We start from the raw sequence: 19,469 nt of genomic DNA on the forward strand, positions 1-19,469 counted from the left end.
ACAATAAACAAACAGGCATGCACGCCAGCTCCGAAGCGGTGCACCTCTGAACGTACTGATGAATCTCACGCTCATCACGTGCACATTTCAAGCTGTTAGCAACAGGAGAAAAGGATGAAGCTGAGTGGATGCGCTGCAAATGGTGTGGCCCCAGTTATTAAATGTCAATATGTATAGCCTAATAGTTGTAAGTCTGCACCAGTAACCTGTTCATTCAAACGAAAAGTTTTATTTGGGGATTAGAGAGAGACTGTTTTCTTAAACTCATTTTGTTTTGAGTTCTGTTTTGGTTCTGCAGCAAACCACATCAATGAATGGAATTCAAAGCATTCATCTACTAAATACTTTTCCCCCCCGTCTTTCCATCCACCAGAATAAACCCCGAGATTTACCCAGAAACATTATTAATAGTTGTTTGCACTGATTTTCGCCTGTTTTTGTGGTGGTGGTAATAAACACTAATCAATTCCCGGGAAAAATTAAATAAAATAGAACCTGAAAATGAAGGACCCTAACAACACTATGCGTGGTGAAGGAGAGACAGATGTGTTGTTTGACTGTTTTTCTCATTTAAAATGTACTTGATCATTTCCACGGTAAAAATATTTGTACAAGACCATGAAAAAAGGAAGAAACCATGAAAATACCCAAGGGAGAGAGGGGGTTTCTGAGGGGCGGGGTAGAGATGGAGATTTTCATGAAATGGGGAGAGGCCGAAGTAGGGCCTTTCCCTGAAGCAAAGCAGGAGTTTTTCGTGCAGTTTCATTTTAACCAGAGCCCCCATCCTGTAGCCCCTACTGACACGTGCCCCCCAACATGTGACCTAGAGCCACTGGTGCGTCCTGAGACAGCCCCACTAGTCTGGCCCTCCTCCCCAGTGCGAAAACTGCAGATCCCCCAGCGCTCCCTCTCCTAGGGGTCTGTTGAAAGGCAGCTACCTGCTTGATGAGATAGCGGTGAGTATCCCTGCTCCTGCTACAGGAGACCAGAGTTTGATTTCCCCGCCCCTCCTGGAAGGCTGACTGTCTGACACACTTGGAAGTTTCATGCTAATTCAGACTCACCTGCTGATCAGCCTGGGGCTTGCTTTCAATGCTGCACGTGATTTGAATTCTTGAGAGGAGAACTAGGGCGACCAGATGTCCCGATTTTATAGGGACAGTTCTGATTTTTGGGTCTTTTTCTTGTATAGGCTCCTATTACCCCCCACCCCCCATCCCGGTTTTTCACACTTGCTGTCTGGTCACCTTAAGCAGAACCCACAATTCCAGCTTCTTTGTCTCACTGCGACATGATGCAACCAAGTCTGTTGCTGTCCAGTTTGTGGTGAATCTTTTTCTGTTTTCTTCATTGTTCCTGGGGAGGGGAGTTTCCCCATTCATCACATATCTTGATGGGAGGGGAAAGGGAGAGAGAAGAGGTATTTTTTTTTTTCGGTTTCTTTCTCTCTCGTCACTTTCTGTTCTTTCCTTCCCATCCAGGAGCATCCCTTTCATTTCAGATGGTGGAGTGACCCCCGCCCCTTCCCCATTCTCAGCATTCAGGAGCCTTTGGAGCAGAAAAATTTGAGGGGCGGGGGGAGCAGGAGGTGTGAATTGTTGGCAGGAAGGAGTCCTAGCAGCTCTTCTGAGAAATGACTCGCCCGTCTCTAGAGTCTCTCCTGTGGGCTCTGAGAAGCAGGATGGGGCCTGTATGGTAAAGTCCATGCAACATTCCCCTTTCATCTCAGCCCTGGGATGTCGCCAGTAGCTGCTGTCCCCTGGTGCAGCAAAGGAAGTTTCCACCCATCCAGGAGACCCCAGCCTGGAACTAAAGTCAGCTTCAGGCTTCTCCTCTCTCCCTTCTTGGAATCAAGTTCACATTTTTACCATGAGTTAAAGCAGCCCGAACCCCCAGAGTCTGGAGCAATGTCACAAGTTTGCAATCTCTCCATGGAAGACAATTTGTTAAATCCCAGATGAGTGGAGTGAAATCAGTTCTCAGCCTGAGTCCTTTGCTCTTAATCCTGAGGATATTGTCCCACCATGGGGCGATTTCCCGCCTCTCTTTCATACAGAAGCACAATTTTCTTTGCACAGACACAGGAACAGCAAGATCTTTCTCTGTCCCTCGTGCAAAGCAGGGTGTCAAATTCCGTGGAACCTTCCTCTTCTGCGATGGAAACAATGGAGAAGCAGGGGGCCCTGGGCACCTCCAGCCCTGGCCGTGAGATGTTCCCTCCCCTCTTTCTTTATGCTGCTACAGTTATTTCATGGAATGTCTGGGATGGGGGAAAAGCTGAGTTCACTCCCTGCTGAGGGAAAAAAGGACCCTCAAAATCTCAGGCCCTCAGGGAAACCCCAACCCCTGCTCCCGGGATCACTGAGGTGCTGGGGATTTCAGGAGGAAAGGGACTGTCTGAATTGTCAAGGTGGGGAATGAATAACCATCTACGACTAGATCCACCTCATTAACCACTGACACAGGCTGATCGTGCTGCAGATAGATGGGAAACCGGGAGTGAGTCTTTGCTGTAGAGCCACGGAAACAGTGACCCAATTGCACTGCAGTGAATGTGCCGGGGAAAGCTGGACTTTACAGGCAAGTGGAAATAGCAGATCCTAGAAACACCTGGAGCTCCCCACACCACTTCTGCCAGCAGGGTCAGGTGTTGAGCTGCTCACTGAGCCCCCCACCACCATGACCTTCCAGCAGAGGATTGCAGCACCCTCCCCCCGCCAATGCAGGGGAGAGGGCTGAGTGTATCTCTGCCCCTGAGTCCAGGGCAGGCACTCTCTCTGCCCCACACATTGAATCTGGCTGCCCCCTATGAACCAGCAACCTCCAGGAGAGCAGATTTGGCCCTCAGAGAAGGGAATGTGTTCCTCATGTTGCTTTTAGGCTCCCAGACGCTCTGGAAACAGGAAGGATCTGAGCGTAACCCATAGCAACTGTAACCCATCTGGGGATGTAGCTCAGTGGTAGAGCGCATGCTTTGCATGTATGAGGCCCTGGGTTCAATCCCCAGCATCTCCAAATTCTCTTTTCACCCGGCTGCTTTGCTCATGCCCAGCAGGGATGTGGCCCACCAGTCTCCTTGCACGAGTTTCAATCCTGCTCCATGAGGGGCAAGTGCCAATTGCATGGAAGGTCTGGGGGGGTTTCTGCTCCGAAGTCACCTTGGTACTTTTAAGATTCCCACCTGCTGTGCTGTTTGGGACAATGGTGGATGAGAAGGGAGAATCCTCCAGCACTGGAGGGAAAGGTCCCATCTGCCCAGACTGAGGGGCAAGGAAACGGAGGGGCAGTCGGTGATCAGAGAGGAGAGGTGGCAGTGATTTACACCCACAAGGGGACGCTGTCCTTTTGAGGCGAGTGCAGCTGGCTTGGGATGGTGCTGACGATGGATAGAAAAAAGTCTGGAGTCAATGACAGATGAGACCATAGAAAGGGAAGGGGAATGGCAGCTCCACAGAAGGTCCTGGGTGCTCAGATGCCCCAGTTCTAGGCACCCTGGCCTGTCCTAGAGAGAGAAAAGACACAGAGGAACCCAGCCCCCCTACAGTTATCCTATGGACAAGAACCTTTTCGGGAGTGGGGAGAAACATAGAATCATAGAATATCAGGGTTGGAAGGGACCTCAGGAGGTCATCTAGTCCAACCCCATGCTCAAAGCAGGACCGATCCCCGACTAAATCATCCCAGCCAGGGCTTTGTCAAGCCTGACCTTAAAAACTTCTAGGGAAGGAGATTCCACCACCTCCCTAGGTAACGCATTCCAGTGTTTCCCCACCCTCCTAGTGAAAAAGTTTTTCCTAATATCCAGCCTAAATCTCCCCCACTGCAACTTGAGACCATTACTCCTTGTTCTGTCATCTGCTACCACTGAGAACAGTCTAGAGCCATCCTCTTTGGAACCCCCTTTCAGGTAGTTGAAAGCTATCAAATCCCCCCTCATTCTTCTCTTCCGAAGACTAAACATCCCCAGTTCCCTCAGCCTCTCCTCATAAGTCATGTGTTCCAGTCCCCTAATCATTTTTGTTGCCCTCTGCTGGACTCTTTCCAATTTTTCCACATCCTTCTTGTAGTGTGGGGCCCAAAACTGGACACAGTACTCCAGATGAGGCTTCACCAATGTCGAATAGAGGGGAACAATCACGTCCCTCGATCTGCTGGCAATGCCCCTACTTATACATCCCAAAATGACGTTGGCCTTCTTGGCAACAAGGGCACACTGTTGACTCATATCCAACTTCTCATCCACTGTAACCCCTAGATCTTTTTCTGCAGAACTGCTGCCGAGCCATTCGGTCCCTAGTCTGTAGCGGTGCATGGGATTCTTCCGTCCTAAGTGCAGGACTCTGCACTTGTCCTTGTTGAACCTCATCAGATTTCTTTTCACCCAATCCTCCAATTTGTCTAGGTCCCCCTGTATCCTATCCCTACCCTCCAGCGTATCTACCACTCCTCCCAGTTTAGTGTCATCTGTAAACTTGCTGAGGGTGCAATCCACACCATCCTCCAGATCATTTATGAAGATATTGAATAAAACCGGCCCCAGGACCGACCCCTGGGGCACTCCACTTGATACTGGCTGCCAACTAGACATGGAGCCACTGATCACTACCCATTGAGCCCGACAATCTAGCCAGCTTTCTATCCACCTTATAGTGCATTCATCCAGCCCATACTTCTTTAACTTGCTGGCAAGAATGCTGTGGGAGACAGTGTCAAAAGCTTTGCTAAAGTCAAGGAACAACATGTCCACTGCTTTCCCTTCATCCACAAAGCCAGTTATCTCGTCATAGAAGGCAATTAGATTAGTCAGGCATGACTTGCCCTTGGTGAATCCATGCTGACTGTTCCTGATCACTTTCCTCTCCTCTAAGTGCTTCAGAATTGATTCCTTGAGGACCTGCTCCATGATTTTTCCAGGGACTGAGGTGAGGCTGACTGGCCTGTAGTTCCCAGGATCCTCCTTCTTCCCTTTTTTAAAGATGGGCACTACGTTAGCCTTTTTCCAGTCTTCTGGGACCTCCCCCAATCGCCATGAGTTTTCAAAGATAATGGCCAATGGCTCTGCAATCACATCCACCAACTCCTTTAGCACTTTAACACACAGGTTCCCTCTGGACAAAGGGGAGCTGAAATCCCCCAGTGTCCTGGAATTTAAGCAATGCAAGCTTCCAACCCTGCACGGGTGGGGGCTGAGGTGCATCAGCAGAAGGTTGGGTTGGACAGGGGCGGCAGGTTTGTATAATTTTTGGTGGTGCCCAGAATGAGATCAAGTCCTGCCCCCACCCCTCACACCTGCCTAAGGCTCTGGGAGAGAGTCTGGGTGTGGGGTCTTGGCTCATGCAGGGAGTTGGGGTGCAGGAGGGGGTGTGGGGGGCATGCTCTTGGAGAGAGTTTGGGTGTGGGTGTGGGGTCTGGAATGGGGCAGGGGGTTGGGGGTGTGGGAGTGGGTGAGGGGTGCAGCGTTTACCTTGGGCATCTCCGAAAAGCAACCCACACCCCCCTCTGGCAGCAGCTCCCAAGCAGGAGGGCTGGGGGCATCTCTGCACACCGCTGCCCGCAGACTCCACCCCCGCAGCTCCCATTGCCACAGTTGGCAGAGTTGGCACTCAGGGTGGGGGCAGCGGGTGGAGATACCCCCACCCCAGGGGCCGCAGGGACGTGCCAGCTGCTTCCGAGAGTGGCACGCCACGTGGAGCGAGAGCGGGCAGGAAGCCGCCTTAGCCGCCTTGTGCTGCTGGTGATGGTGGTGGGGGTCCCAGGCCCTTTAAATTGCCCAGGGAGGCAGGCGGGACCGGGAGAACACTCCCAAGGGCCTAACATTTCTTTGCACAACGATAAATCTTGGAACAGGATAGAAATGAAATGGCAGCAGAACCTAATGAATTAAGAGCCTCCGGATTCTTCTGTGTGCATTGACTCCGAACGGGAGCTGTAATTTGACTCACTTTGTGGCTGCAGCCGGTAAAATATCAGGACAAAGTCATCCCAGTGATTGTAACACTGGGTTTCAGGAGCCGTTGGTCTTATTAAAATGTAATTAGCATGTTATACTTGTGTTTTTAAAAGTGGCTTCCCCAAGCAATCCCAAGTTGTTCTTTCCACAGCTGGCTGATGGTGGGCAGCAGGGGATGTCCCCGATCTGTGGGGGAATCTCTCTGGGCCCCACTGTTAGTTCTCCACCCTTTCTTCCCCTAACCACGCACCCCTCCCTTCCCCATTATCCATGTTTTACAGTGACCCCTCCCTCCCTTTATGGGACACAGACTCTCTGTGACAGAGACTGACTGGGGCTCCTCTCTGCAAGGCCCCAATGGGGAAGGAAAGAGACAGGGGTTGGGAGAAGACGGGTAGAAGAAGTCAAATGGGGCTAAACCAGAATAGAGGAGATTTTCTTCCTGTTAAAATGTACTGGATTCTCATTGCTGAAAAGCCACGTCTTTAGTTAGGTTTGAACCATCCGCCTTTCAATTACCAGGCAAAGGTGTGAACCACAGAGACTGGTAACGGCCTACTTCCCAACGCTGCCTAAGAGCACCTGCAGTGGTGCAACTGGTTAGTGCAAAGGGGACTGCTGCTGGGGTTATGAGTTCAAGCCTTACCTACAGCACTGGTTTCTATTACACATATAACTTCCCCCACTTGCTTTGCACAATTCACATAGAAAGTGCCATCCTAGGGTAATGAGAGTAAGTTCTAAAATGTGGAAGTGGGTCCCTGACTTGGGAACACCCCCTGTCCCATACTGCCACCATTTCTGGTAGATTGTTTGCTGGTAGGGAGAATTGATTTATTTGCTACTGAGAAAGCTGCCAGGACAGGCCTCTGGGCACCAGATCTCCCTGCTTCTTCCAGCACACCCCTTGGCTCCTTCTCTGCCCCAATCACTGCTGTAGGACGGTCCCATATGCACTGAACCTAAAGCTTTTCCAAGGCTTCTTAGTGCAGTTGGCAGCATGTCAGTCTCATAATCTGAAGGTCCTGAGTTCAAGCCTCAGAGAAGGCAATTCTTCCTGCTTCAGCTTCTCTAAAGGAAATCAGAGAAAAGAAACTATAGGAGAGTGGTTTCTAGACACACACACACACACAGACTTTTCTAAGGCATTAACTTTTCCTTCTCTATGGAGTTCGTATTCTCCATAGAGCCATCAACGTTCCAAACCACCACTAATGGCCCACACTTTGCATAATTACAACAGGACCTCAGAGTTATAGTTCATATTTCTAGTTTCAGACACAAGAATGATACATTCATACAAATAGGATGAAAACACACAGTAGATTATAAGCTTTGTAATGATACCTTACAAGAGACCTTTTGCAGGAAGCATATTCCAATTACATTATATTCACACTCATTAGCATATTTTCATAAAATCATATGGAGTGCAACGTCACAGCAGGGAAAGGGTTTCACTGCGGCACCTGGGAGCAGTTGAGTTTCATGTTCAGGTTTTGGGTATGAATTCCTCCAGGTTTCTCGTAACCACACAGGGACCTTAGTGGGTGCTGTCAATACAGGAATGGCCCAGATACGATAAAGTGATGAGGATTGCATTTTCCTTTTATTTTTGTATTTCCAGTAACATTTCTGTTTGCAATTTCGTTTTGCTTTGTATAACTGTGTTTTCTCCTGGATCTGATATTTAACTAAAAAAAGAATAAGGCCTCAGGGCGCTGGATGGAGAAAGCAAGCAGGCTGGGGCTAGGACTGCTAAGAGAGCGAGAGTAACAGGTTTTCTGTATTGTTTCCAGCCCTCTTTCTCTTGACCCAAAGTTGCCTCTTTTGAATGTGAGCCTGGTTAGCTCAGGTGGTAAAGCTGACTCAGACTTTTAATTTGAGGGTCCAGCGTTCAAGTCCCTGGTCAGGCAGAGGACACTTTCCCCCTCTGATGTCCGCCAAGAACTTCAAAAGCCATCTCTTGAGGACCCTCCTTGACTTTACTTTTTCCTTTTCAGGACTTGGGCTTTCCTAGGAAGGACCCTTTACTGCCTGGGACTGAAGGTGCAACTTCCTCACATGCCCACTGGCCTCACAGTCTGGAGGAAGAAAGGCCTCTGGGCCTGCAGCAAAGCCCTGCATGCTGACTTGTTGAGGAAATGCAGGGCTGGCCAGTGAGGCATGTTCCCACAGGGTCCTCCCTGCCAGCAAAAATTGTCCCCATAGAGTCCTCCCTGTCAGAAGTCAACTGAGTTTGAGGGGTCCCTTGCTGGTCCCATGTTGTAAGGGCCAGCACTCAGGGCTTTGAATCCTACAATCCAAGTTCAAATCTCAGTGGGACCTTGGGGCCCTTTGGTTACCAGCTAACCCTACTGGGGTTTCCAAAGCTTTATCTTGCTCTCTCAAATGACACGGGAGTCTGTCTTTTGCCCGCTCGCTGTTGTGACTTGAACACAAGAGGGGATGTTTTAGCCAGAAGGCTGGAGGTACCTGGAGTCCTGTAGATAGGGATGCAAGTTGCATTTCCTCTCAGTCCTGAAGCTGGGCTGCAAGCCTGGTCTAGGAGGCAGCCCTATTGGTTGACCTACTGTCAACCTAAGTCACTTGGGTGGCATTGGTGTTCCCCAGGAATGCTGAAGGGCTGGCCTAAGGGAGGGAGGCTTAATACTCCTCCCTGTCAGTCAGGGCAGAAGAGGAGGGCTGCAAGAGTGGGCAGGCTGATGAGCTGGGCCTTCCAGCATTTGATCAGGAATGAGATATGGCCGTATTTTTTTCAAGCCCACTGGGTGCAGCATCGGGTATGGGGTGGCCAATGGTGGCGGAAGTGGGAGGAGATTAGGAGGGCCCCCCTGTCTAGTGTTCATCCACTCCCACCTTATGTCCTACACCACTTTTCAGTGCTAGGTGGAAGGTGCTTGCAGGATGGCTTCAGCCACAACAGTGGCTGCCCTCACAGCAGCGGCAGCCACTGTGAGGGCCCCCCTTCGGCTCGGTCCGAATGAAGGTCAATGTACCACTGGGTGAAACAGGCTGATTTTAGGGAGCTTCCTCTGAAGGTGAGCAACTGTCCCCAGAACTTACTGACAGGAGCTTTAAAGTATTTGCAAATGTGCATGGCTGGTATGTGCAAAGCAAAGGCTGCCCAGGGGTGCTATGTCAGGCTCTGGCGCCACTTGAGACTATGGACCACTTTCTGGTGGCTTGTTTTTTTACCCAGCAGGTGTGGGGACTCCTGGCTCCACGAGGGGCAACTTGCCCACTGGCCTTGCAACCTGGAGGCAAAAAGACCTTGTGCTCTTATGAAAAGCACTGGGGGGTTGTTGTGTCTCTTAGATAACTGCATTCACTGTGGATGGAAGCGGGAGCCGTGTCTCTGCCTCCATCTTTAAGTGAGTTTGCTGACTTGGGTTTCCTTTCTGAGGCATGATGTGAGGCGTGTTTGGCATTTTTGCTCCTCGAGTGCTCTCTCCTGCAGCAGTGCAAAGCACGCTCTACCCAGAGCCGGAAAGAAATCCACCTTCAGTGTTTGCTGCTCATCCAGGGCCTGCTTTTCTTGGAGGGAGCGGCTTTTAGGCTTAGACTCAGACCACCCCCGCTCCCATCCCGTTACTGCTGCAGCTGTTGGGGCTAGTTCCTGTAGCGGGAGGCATGTGAGAGCTGTGGTGCTGGAGTGGTGCCTGGGGGTACTCCATGCCTTTCCCAGACAGCAGGTGTTTGTGTGTAGCCAGTTTCTGGGAAGCTTGGGTGAAGCTCAGAGTTGGGGCCTGAATTTTCATTCCACTAAGGGGAGGAGTTTTACCTTTAGCTCCCTCCAAACAAGATCCACAACCTCAGCTGGCCCTTACCAGGGTGAGTCAGATGAGGGCCCTGGCTATGCCTGGATAGGACATTAAATGCCTAGCAAGTTCCACCTACTCATATATACCCCCCCATTCAGTGATCCCTCCCTTGGCTACATGGCCCTCACACACACACACTCCCCAAAAGCCTGCCTGGGGCACAAGAACTTCATCAAGGGCTGACAACAGGGTTTTTTTTTCTTTACTAGTTTTTGCTAATTCCCTCTTAAAAGCTGTTTGAACTATTTGCATCACGTGGTCTCTCGGGTCCCCTAGGTAGGTTGCCCCTTTTTCTCTTTTGTAGCTCACCATTCTTTGGGATTAATCCTCTGCTCCATTCTATCAACAACTTTATTCTGCATGTTGTGGGAGCACCTGTCCCTCCTATCAGGAATGTCATTAGCTCCAGGGGACAGGGGTGACCTAAACTAGCTCCATCGAGATAAAATTACTTGGCCCTTATCTCCACTCGGATTTCCCATGGCCTTAGCTAGCCTGATGTAAAACCACAACTATTCCTGCAGAAGAGACATAGCGTGTGTATAGTAGCTCGGAGGGGGGGGGGGGTCTAGCAGGTTTACTCAGAATCTCACCAGTGCTCCATCAGTTTTCCTTGTCTAAACAACCCCAGAGCATCTCATTTCTACTGTTGCTCCCACTGCAAAGTGATTGTTAGAATCACCAAGTCACCTTTGGGCACTGATTCCCTCATTCCCATTTGTTCTCACATTCACAGATTATCAGGGTTGGAAGGGACCTCAGGAGGTCATCTAGTCCAACCCCCTGCTCAAAGCAGGACCAATCCCCAATCAAATCATCCCAGCCAAGGCTTTGTCAAGCCTGACCTTAAAAACTTCTAAGGAAGGAGATTCTACCACCTCCCTAGGTAACGCATTCCAGTGTTTCACCACCCTCTTAGTGAAAAAGTTTTTCCTAATATCCAACCTAAACCTCCCCCACTGCAACTTGAGACCATTACTCCTTGTCCTGTCCTCTTCTACCACTGAGAATAGTCTAGAACCATCCTCTCTGGAACCACCTCTCAGGTAGTTGAAAGCAGCTATCAAATCCACCCTCACTCTTCTCTTCTGCAGACTAAATAAGCCCAGTTCCCTCAGCCTGTCCTTGTAAGTCATGTGCTCCAGCCCCCTAATAATTTTTGTTGCCCTCAGCTGGACGTTTTCCAATTTTTCCACATCCTTCTTGTAGTGTGGGGCCCAAAACTGGACACAGTACTCCAGATGAGGCCTCACCAATACCGAATACGGGGGAATGATCACGTCCCTCGATCTGCTGGCAATGTTCCTACTTATACAGCCCAAAATGCCATTAGTCTTCTTGGCAACAAGGGCACACTGTTGACTCATATCCAGCTTCTCATCCACTGTAACCCCTAGGTCCTTTTTGGCAGAACTGCTGCCGAGCCACACAGTCCCTAGTTTGTAGCAGTGCACGGGATTCTTCCACCCTAAGTTCAGGACTCTGCACTTGTCCTCGTTGAACCTCATCAGATTTCTTTTGGCCCTATCCTCTAATTTGTCTAGGGCCCTCTGTATCCTATCCCTACCCTCCAGCATATCTACCATTCCTCCCAGTTTAGTGTCATCTGCAAACTTGCTGAGGGTGCAATCCACACCATCCTCCAGATCATTAATGTAAATATTGAACAAAACTAGCCCCAGGACCAACCCTTGGGGCACTCCACTTGATACCGGCTGCCAACTAGACAGGGAGCCACTGATCACTACCTGTTGAGCCTGACGATCTAGCCATCTTTCTTTCCACCTTATAGTCCATTCATCCAGCCCATACTTCTTTAACTTGCTGGCAAGAATACTGTGGGAGACCACGTCAAAAGCATTGCTGAAGTCAAGAAATAACACATCCACTGCTTTTCCCTCATCCACAGAGCCAGTTATCTTGTCATAGAAGGCAATTAGGTTAGTCAGGCATGACTTGCCCTTGGTGAATCCATGCTGACTGTTCCTGATCACTTTCCTCTCCTCTAAGTGCTTCAGAATTGATTCCTTGAGGACCTGCTCCATGATTTTTCCAGGGACTGAGGTGAGGCTGACTGGCCTGTAGTTCCCAGGATCATCCTTCTTCCCTTTTTTAAAGATGGGCACTACACTAGCCTTTTTCCAGTCTTCCGGGACCTCCCCCGATTGCCATGAGTTTTCAAAGATAATGGCCAATGGCTCTGCAATCACATCCGCCAACTCCTTTAGCACCCTCGGATGCAGCGCACCCGGCCCCATGGACTTGTGCTCGTCCAGCTTTTCTAAATAGTCCCGAACCACTTCTTTGACCACAGAGGGCTGGTCACCTCCTCCCCATGCTGTGCTGCCCAGTGCAGCCTTCTGGGAGGTGACCTTGTTTGTGAAGACAGAGGCAAAAAAAGCATTGAGCACATTAGCTTTTTCCACATCCTCTGTCACTAGGTTGCCTCCCTCATTCAGTAAGGGGCCCACACTTTCCTTGACTTTTGTCTTGTTGCTAACATACCAAATATATACACATTAACCTTCACGGGGCACATCACTATACAAAAAACTTTGTGTCTGTGCCTGTAGTGGGGTGGCTTCCCCACTTCGATAAGCAGGGGGTTAAAAGCAGCCAAGTTAGGCTGATTGGGGGGAAGTAGCCACAGCTGTGGCCAGCTCAATTAGGTCCCAGCTGGCCCTGATAAGAGGGCTGTGGGCCAGAAGTTGGAGATGGCCCACTCTAGCCCTGGAGTGGGCGTGGGCGTGGGCGTGGGCAAGGGCAAGGGCAAGGGCAAGGGCAGCTCCAGCTCCAGCTCCAGCTCCAGCCTGGTAAACCCCCAGGCTGCAGGCCTTGCTGAAGGCCTATGAAAAGCTACCGGGGCTGCAGAGGGGCAGCCTGGGGATAGGCAAAGGCAGCAGGTCCTAACCCCTTGCCAATGATGAGTGGCCATGAGAGACTGCAGTCTGCCCCAGTAAGCAGGGGCTAGATGATGACTGGCAGTAGCCACTGAGGCAAGGTGGGTTTAGAGGGCTAGGGGTTGACATAGTAACCATAGTGATTCTATGCTGACATAACTTGAGTTAACACACACCTAAAGTGTAGATATGGCCTTCGGTATATTAAATGTTTGGGAGAGGTAACAGGAACAGACTAAGGCAGGGCAGACTAAGATTCATTCAGGTGTTTAGGCTCAAGGCATTGGAACTGGCCTTACTGCACCCTACAGGCTCAGGAACAAAGAGGCACATAAAAAAGAAAGATATCATTTATTTATTAAAATTTCTTGACTCGAGGGCGTATAACTCATGATTTTAGAATTTTTGTGGTTGTAAAGGTATCTTGGGGTTGTAGATGTGTGTTCATTATATTTTGAAAGGCAAAACTATGAATGGGTTGAACAAAGAATTAGATCAGTCCCTCAGGATAAGTACATTGGCTATTAGCCAAGATAATCAAGGATGCAGATCCATGCTCTGCATGTCCCTAAACCATACCTTGACAGCCAGATGCTGGGAGTGGACAATGGGATGGTTCACTGAGTCATTGCGTGGTCTCATAATTCCCTTAGAAGCACCTGGCATTGGCCACTGTCACAAGACAGGATACTAGATTACTTGGACTATTGGTCTGACCCACGATAGCAGTTCTAATTTTCTGCAAAAATTACAATAAATTTTTTTCCAGGGAGAAAGACGTTATAGGAGATAGTATACTGCCTTTATTGAATATTTGAGAATCAAGTTGTACACAATGGCATGCGGAAAAACACTAAGGGCTAGACTGAGAGGCAAAATAACAGTTGCAAAAATGCAATCCCCATTGGTGGATTGATTCAAAACAAAGTTTTGACACTAGGCCAGAAATTCAGTCAGCTCTAAAATGAGAAGAAAAAATTAAATTTAAAAATTCAGGCAATCCCAGCAGGAGATAAGACAACTTGGGAAACTGCTAGGAGACTCTATGCAATCAGATACAGTGATAAGGGATTCTTTGTTTCTGAGGGGATATATGTAAAATGTTTCACTGAATTAAGTCTCAGGGATTATCTACACTAGGAAGTTAAAACGCTCTAACTTGCTGGCTCAGGGGTGTGAAAAATCACCCATCCGAGCGCAGCAAGTTTCAGCGATTTAAAGCGCTAGTGTAGACAGGCTCGGCTCCCAATGCTCAGAGCTAATCCCCTCGTCAAGGCGGATTACCAGGAGCACCGGCACCCGCGGCAGCGCTTTGAACTTTGTAGTGTAGACACAGCCTCCGTAGGTTAGATAAGACAAAGAGGAATTGCATTGACGAGGCAGTGGGATACCTGTGCCTTTAAGAACCCAGCCCTGGGAAGCTGATGCTGAGAGGTAGAATCGTAGAATATCAGGGTTGGAAGGGACCGCAAGAGGTCATCTAGTCCAACCCCCTGCTCAAAGCAGGACCAATCCCCAACTAAATCATCCCAGCCAGGGCTTTGTCAAGCCTGACCTTAAAAACCTCTAAGGAAGGAGATTCCACCACCTCCCTAGGTAACGCATTCCAGTGCTTCTCCACTCTCCTAGTGAAAAAGTGTTTCCTAATATCCAACCTAAACCTCCCCAACTGCAACTTGAGACCATTACTCCTAGTACTGCCATCTGCTACCACTGAGAACAGTCTAGAGCCATCCTCTTTGGAACCACCTTTCAGGTAGTTGAAAGCAGCTATCAAATTCCCCCTCACTCTTCTCTTCTGCAGACTAAACAATCCCAGTTCCCTCAGCCTCTCCTCATAACTCATGTGTTCCAGTCCCCTCATCATTTTTGTTGCCCTCCGCTGGACATTTTCCAGTTTTTCCACATCCTTCTTGTAGTGTGGGGCCCAAAACTGGACACAGTACTCCAGATGAGGCTTCACCAATGTCGAATAGAGGGGAACAATCACATCCCTCGATCTGCTGGCAATGCTCCTACTTATACAGCCCAAAATGCCATTGGCCTTCTTGGCAACAAGGGCACACTGTTGACTCATATCCAGCTTCTTGTCCATTGTAACCCCTAGGTCCTTTTCTGCCAAACTGCTGCCGAGCCATTCGGTCCCTAGTCTGTAGCAGCGCCTTGGATTCTTCCGTCCTAAGTGCAGGACTCTGCACTTGTCCTTGTTGAACCTCCTCAGATTTCTTTTGGCCCAATCCTCCAATTTGTCTAGGTCCCTCTGTATCCTATCTCTACCTTCCAGCGTATCTACCACTCCTCCCAGTTTAGTGTCATCTGCAAATTTGCTGAGAGTGCAATCCACACCATCCTCCAGATCATTAATGAAGATACTGAACAAAACTGGCCCCAGGACCAACCCCTGGGGCACTCCACTTGATACCGGCTGCCAACTAGGTAGTGTCTGTGGGAGGGGAAATAAAAAAGCCCCTCTGCCCCCCCCCCCCATTGCAAACCCTGGGGTCTCAGTCCCACTGGGGTAACTGTTACCCACTGGGGTAACTGTTACCCACTGTGCCCCTGCCTGGGCCAGGTTTTGCCCTCTGTCAGCGCCTCACCCCGAGCTTCTCTCCTGCTCCTCCCCACCAGCCCTGATTTTGCCTTTAGCCCCTCTCCTAATCCTGCCTCCAGCTGCTTGACCCCCCTGACCAGTCAATTTCCGGCCCCTGCTCAGACCCTGGGCACCCCCCTGCTCCCATTCGCCCCTTGGCCCCTTAAGGGCAGGGGGAAGGGCAGTGGCTTCAGCACACGAACTGAGCATGCTCAGGACACCGTAAGTCGCACACTCCTACGGGGGGCAGTTTACTGCGCTACACCAGCCCCCGGCCCCGCCCCCGGGGCTCGCTCCGGTACCTGGAGGCTGCAGCTCCGCAGCGGGGCGGGCGGAGCCCGGGGCGGCCCCAGGGCGGCTCCGGCGTGAGCGGGGCCCGGGCCGGGCTGGGGGGGTTAATGAAAGTCTCCCCGGCACAGACCCTTCGCCGCAGCCCCGGGGCGCAGCCGCGAGCGATCTCTGCCTCTGCGCATGCCCGATTCCCCCCCCCCCCCCGATCTGCGCATGCCCAGAGCCGGGACACACAAAACGCTCTAACGGCGTTGCACGAGCCAAACAGAGCCGCAGCGCCCCGCAGCCCGCTCGTCCTCGGCCCCCTCCCAACGTCACTTCCGGTCCTGGGAGAGTCAGGAACTACATCTCCCAGCCTGCCCCGGGGGGCGCTTCCACCCTCTGCAGCGCAGGTAAGGGAGGGCCCCGGGGTCAGCCTGACTCTCCCCGAGTCTCTCATCCCACCCCCCACCCGGCGCCTTCCCGCTTCTCAGGCGACCTCTCCCGCCCCCCGGCCCGGCCGCTGCGCCGCGGGGGGAGCCGGGGAGCGCGGGCCGGGGCTGCTCGCTGGGCGGCCGGAGCCTCAGCCCCGGGGCCTCCGGCCCGGCTGCTCCCCGGGGTCCGGGCAGCGCCCCTAGGACCGGCCCCGCCCCGGCCTCCCGCCCCGCGCCCCGGGCGGCCGGCTCGGCTTCGCCCCCCGCGCCTCAGACAGCCCGGCTCCGCCTGGCGAGCCCCGCTGCCACGGCCCGGGCGGGAGTCCGAGAGAGGCGCCTCCTGCCGGGCCGAGCGGCACGGGGCTGGCCGGGTCGGTGGGAGGGAGCCATTCCTGACCCTTCCCCCGTCGGCTTTTCAGATTGTGCCCCGTTTTCTCTCTCAGTCTCCAGTGTTCGTTCAGCAACCTCGGATTTGGGGTATTTTCCCACCCGTGTGACCCGCAGCAAATTTTCTTTCTTTCTGTGGGAAATTGTCCTGAATCATTCCCCAGATGAGAAGGGGCTCGATGGGTGCAGCTTGCAGAGCCCTGAGACCCAGCTGGCTCTGGGGTGGGGTGGGGTGGCCATTGTCTGCCAGCAACAGGGCAAGGAAGGGGGGGGGGGGGGGGACAGGAGGAGGGAAAAAATCCCACTGGAGACTGTCCAGCCCAAGGTTACACAGTCCTGGCTACTGCTGCCCCCAACTGTCCAACGCAGCCCCCCCCAGTCACCTGCCTGCCCCTGCTGCTGCCTCCTCCCCACTGCCAGGGAGTTTCCCTGCTCCATACTCCCCTCACCTACCCTCTTAAAGTACCTCCCCAAAGGGCTCCCTGCTGCGGATGTGAATGGGGGGGGGGGGAATTATTACTGTCTGTTTAATGAACTTCCATATTCAATCCCGTCAAACTGTCCAACTACTCTCACTTAACAGAAAATCTCTTCAGATCCGGGTGCTTTTCTCTTATTACCAAATATTTCTTTTTAGACCTATTTCTTCCCTAGTTCTCCAAGATAGATCTAAAATATCCTGTGTGCAGTGCTGTAGTAGCCGTGGTGGTCCCAGGATATTGGAGGCTGCCCCCTTGATTTATATACAGACGTTCCGTGTTATTCTCCATCCCAGCCCTTACGAATCTGAACGTGTTAGCTTTTTTGCTGGCATCTGTGCATTGAGTGGAGCTTTTCATTGATCTGTCTACAGCAACATGCAGATCCCTTTCTTGAGTTATGTAGCCGATAATATGTTCTGCTCACGCCACTAGGTGTAATGCATGTTCATAGGGGTTTCTCTCCTACTAATGTTGGGGTGTCCTTCTCCTATAGGTTAGTGTATTAATGATCTCATCTTGGGGTCAAATGTGTCAATTCGTTGCTCCTGTGGTCAGACATCTGCGGCTGTTCTGTCGAAAAGCCGGTGTTAGCTCATGTTCCTCTGGTTGGCTGATGTCTTTACGGACGAAATTCCTGCTTAGCTACTCTGTTTCCAGTTCTGCAAATCTTAGGGGTGACTGTTAGGCCATTTGTCTGTGTCAGAGTTCATAGGCCTCAAGCCTTATGCTAACTGTTCAAGCCAATATCGTACAGGATACAGGCCTGTAGGTTCCTGGCATTACTGCTGCATAAAATAAATGCTAAAGCTGGAACTATGGGCTACATTTGATAGTTAATTTACCCCACAGTGTATAAGTAGCTGCAGTTTTTTATCTCCAATATGCATTGCTTTGCATTTAGAAAGACAAGGTGGGTGAGGTAATATCTTTTATTGGACCCACTTCACTTGGTGAGAGAGACAAATCTCTGAGCTACACACAGATCTCTTCTTTAGGAGAGTGGCCTAAAAAATTGTCCTCCTTTCTCTCTAGCTATCTATTTCTAATTTAATATTCCCTGAGATTTTTTCCATGTCTTACTAATAATAAAACAGTAACATAAAATATCCTCAGATTTTGACGTTTTTTCCAATTTTTGAATATATTTAGAAAAGTTTTGCAGATATTTCCTATTTTCTCTCAATTGTCAAATAACAATATGAAATTCACTCTCATTTTACCTCTTTACCTACTACTGATGATCGATATAAAATCCTTCACATTTTTCTGCTTTCCTTTGATTTTCACAAACTAGAATCAAAAATTCTCCAGATTTCTTCCCTTTTCTTTTTAATGACTTAACATGGATATCAGCTGTCAGATTTTTGTCTTTTTCCATGTAATTACCAAATATCTGTTTAAAAGGCATCTTGCGTTTGGAGACGTTCCCATGTTTAGTTGCAGCAAGTTCTCCTGTTTTGGAGGGAATTTGTTGCCTTAGTCATTCTCCATCCTGCTGGTTGCAGGGAGTTAAAGGGTCAACTTTCTCCTCTCATTTGAGACTCACTTCTTTCCCCCTTTATCTTCATTAAAATGTTTGCTGATGAAAGTGACTTGCCCCATATTTAATACACATCAAAGCCAGAGTGTCTCCCAGCTGCTCACAGGACAGTTGGCTGGACCCTTTTCTTTTCCTCAGGGGGCACAGGATGAGGGCTCAGTCTGTGCCTAGCTCCTTGCTGCCCAGGCTGTACCCAGAGTGGCTGAGAATCTCCATGCTACTGTATTAGCCCCACAATTTCCCCTCACCATGTTCACCAGCAGTATTCCAAACCCCCATGATGAATGGTCTCCATGGTGTAATAAAATGACCAAACGTTTCCTCAGAATAGAATCATAGAACTGTAGAGCTGGAATGACCCATGAGAGGTCGTCTAGTCCAGCCCCCAACACTGAGGTGTTTGTCCAACCTGTTCTTAAAAACCTCCAATGATGGTGATTCCACAACATCCCTTGGTAACCTATTCCAGTACTGAACTAGCCTTTGTCACAACTGAGTCACATGGCTGGCTCAGATTCAATTTGTGATCCACTATAACCCCCAGATCCTTTTGAGTAGTACTGCCCCCTAGCCAGTTAGTCCCCCGTTTGTAGTTGTGTTTTGGATTTTCCTTCCCTAAAATGTAGTACTTTGCAGGGTGGATAAAAATCAATCATTTTTTTTTTAAATTGGATTTTTTTTATTTAAATCAGATTTTTTTGATAAAATGCTTTTTGAGGAAAAAACCATCTAAAATAGATAAATTATAGCTCAAAGATATCTTATCATGGAATAGGGATTATAAATTTTAATTCTATAGTATGAAACAATATATTCATGTAATGTTTAAGAAAAGTTTTGTAAATGAGTTCCAATAGTTTATGGATTAGGGACCCAATCTTATGGGGTTCCAGGGGCTTCTGTATCGGTTATTGAGGTTAATCTTTTTATCTACCCAATAGGGCTCAGTGCTCAGTCTAGAAGATGCCATCAGAGATGGTTAGTTTTGCAATTCTCAAACTCTGGATTTGTGTCTCCAGAGATAACATGCTTGTTAACAGCAAAAATGTTTTAAAATAAATAATATAGAGAGGTGAGAAATAACAGACCTCA

At 49.9% G+C, this 19,469-nt stretch overlaps 3 protein-coding genes and 2 non-coding genes across 8 annotated transcripts in view; 4 read left to right on the plus strand and 1 right to left on the minus strand.

Annotated features, from left to right (window-relative positions):
* The window catches only part of LOC102934153 (zinc finger protein 135), a 190,519-nt gene that overhangs the window by 154,519 nt on the left and 16,531 nt on the right, over positions 1-19,469 (plus strand). The window lies entirely within an intron of this gene.
* LOC102943236 (zinc finger protein 883) overlaps positions 1-19,469 on the plus strand; it is a 2,438,435-nt gene that overhangs the window by 69,855 nt on the left and 2,349,111 nt on the right. The gene's annotated exons all lie outside the window — the stretch shown is intronic.
* Positions 1-19,469, minus strand: part of LOC114020163 (zinc finger protein 501) — a 1,907,800-nt gene that overhangs the window by 35,856 nt on the left and 1,852,475 nt on the right. The window contains exon 1 of one of the 4 annotated variants that reach the window (XM_043537380.1): positions 15,567-15,799. The exons of the other annotated variants lie outside the window; for them this stretch is intronic. The gene's annotated coding sequence lies outside the window, so the exon portion shown is untranslated. Of the gene's footprint in view, positions 1-15,566; positions 15,800-19,469 lie in introns of those variants that run through there. 4 annotated transcript variants of the gene reach the window in all.
* On the plus strand, positions 2,944-3,015 carry TRNAA-UGC. Its single transcript has one exon. It is a non-coding gene; the product is annotated as a tRNA-Ala (tRNA).
* TRNAM-CAU lies at positions 6,928-7,000 on the plus strand. The gene has a single exon. It is a non-coding gene; the product is annotated as a tRNA-Met (tRNA).

This window comes from Chelonia mydas, chromosome 28 (assembly GCF_015237465.2).
Source record: "Chelonia mydas isolate rCheMyd1 chromosome 28, rCheMyd1.pri.v2, whole genome shotgun sequence".
NCBI lineage: Eukaryota > Metazoa > Chordata > Testudines > Cheloniidae > Chelonia > Chelonia mydas.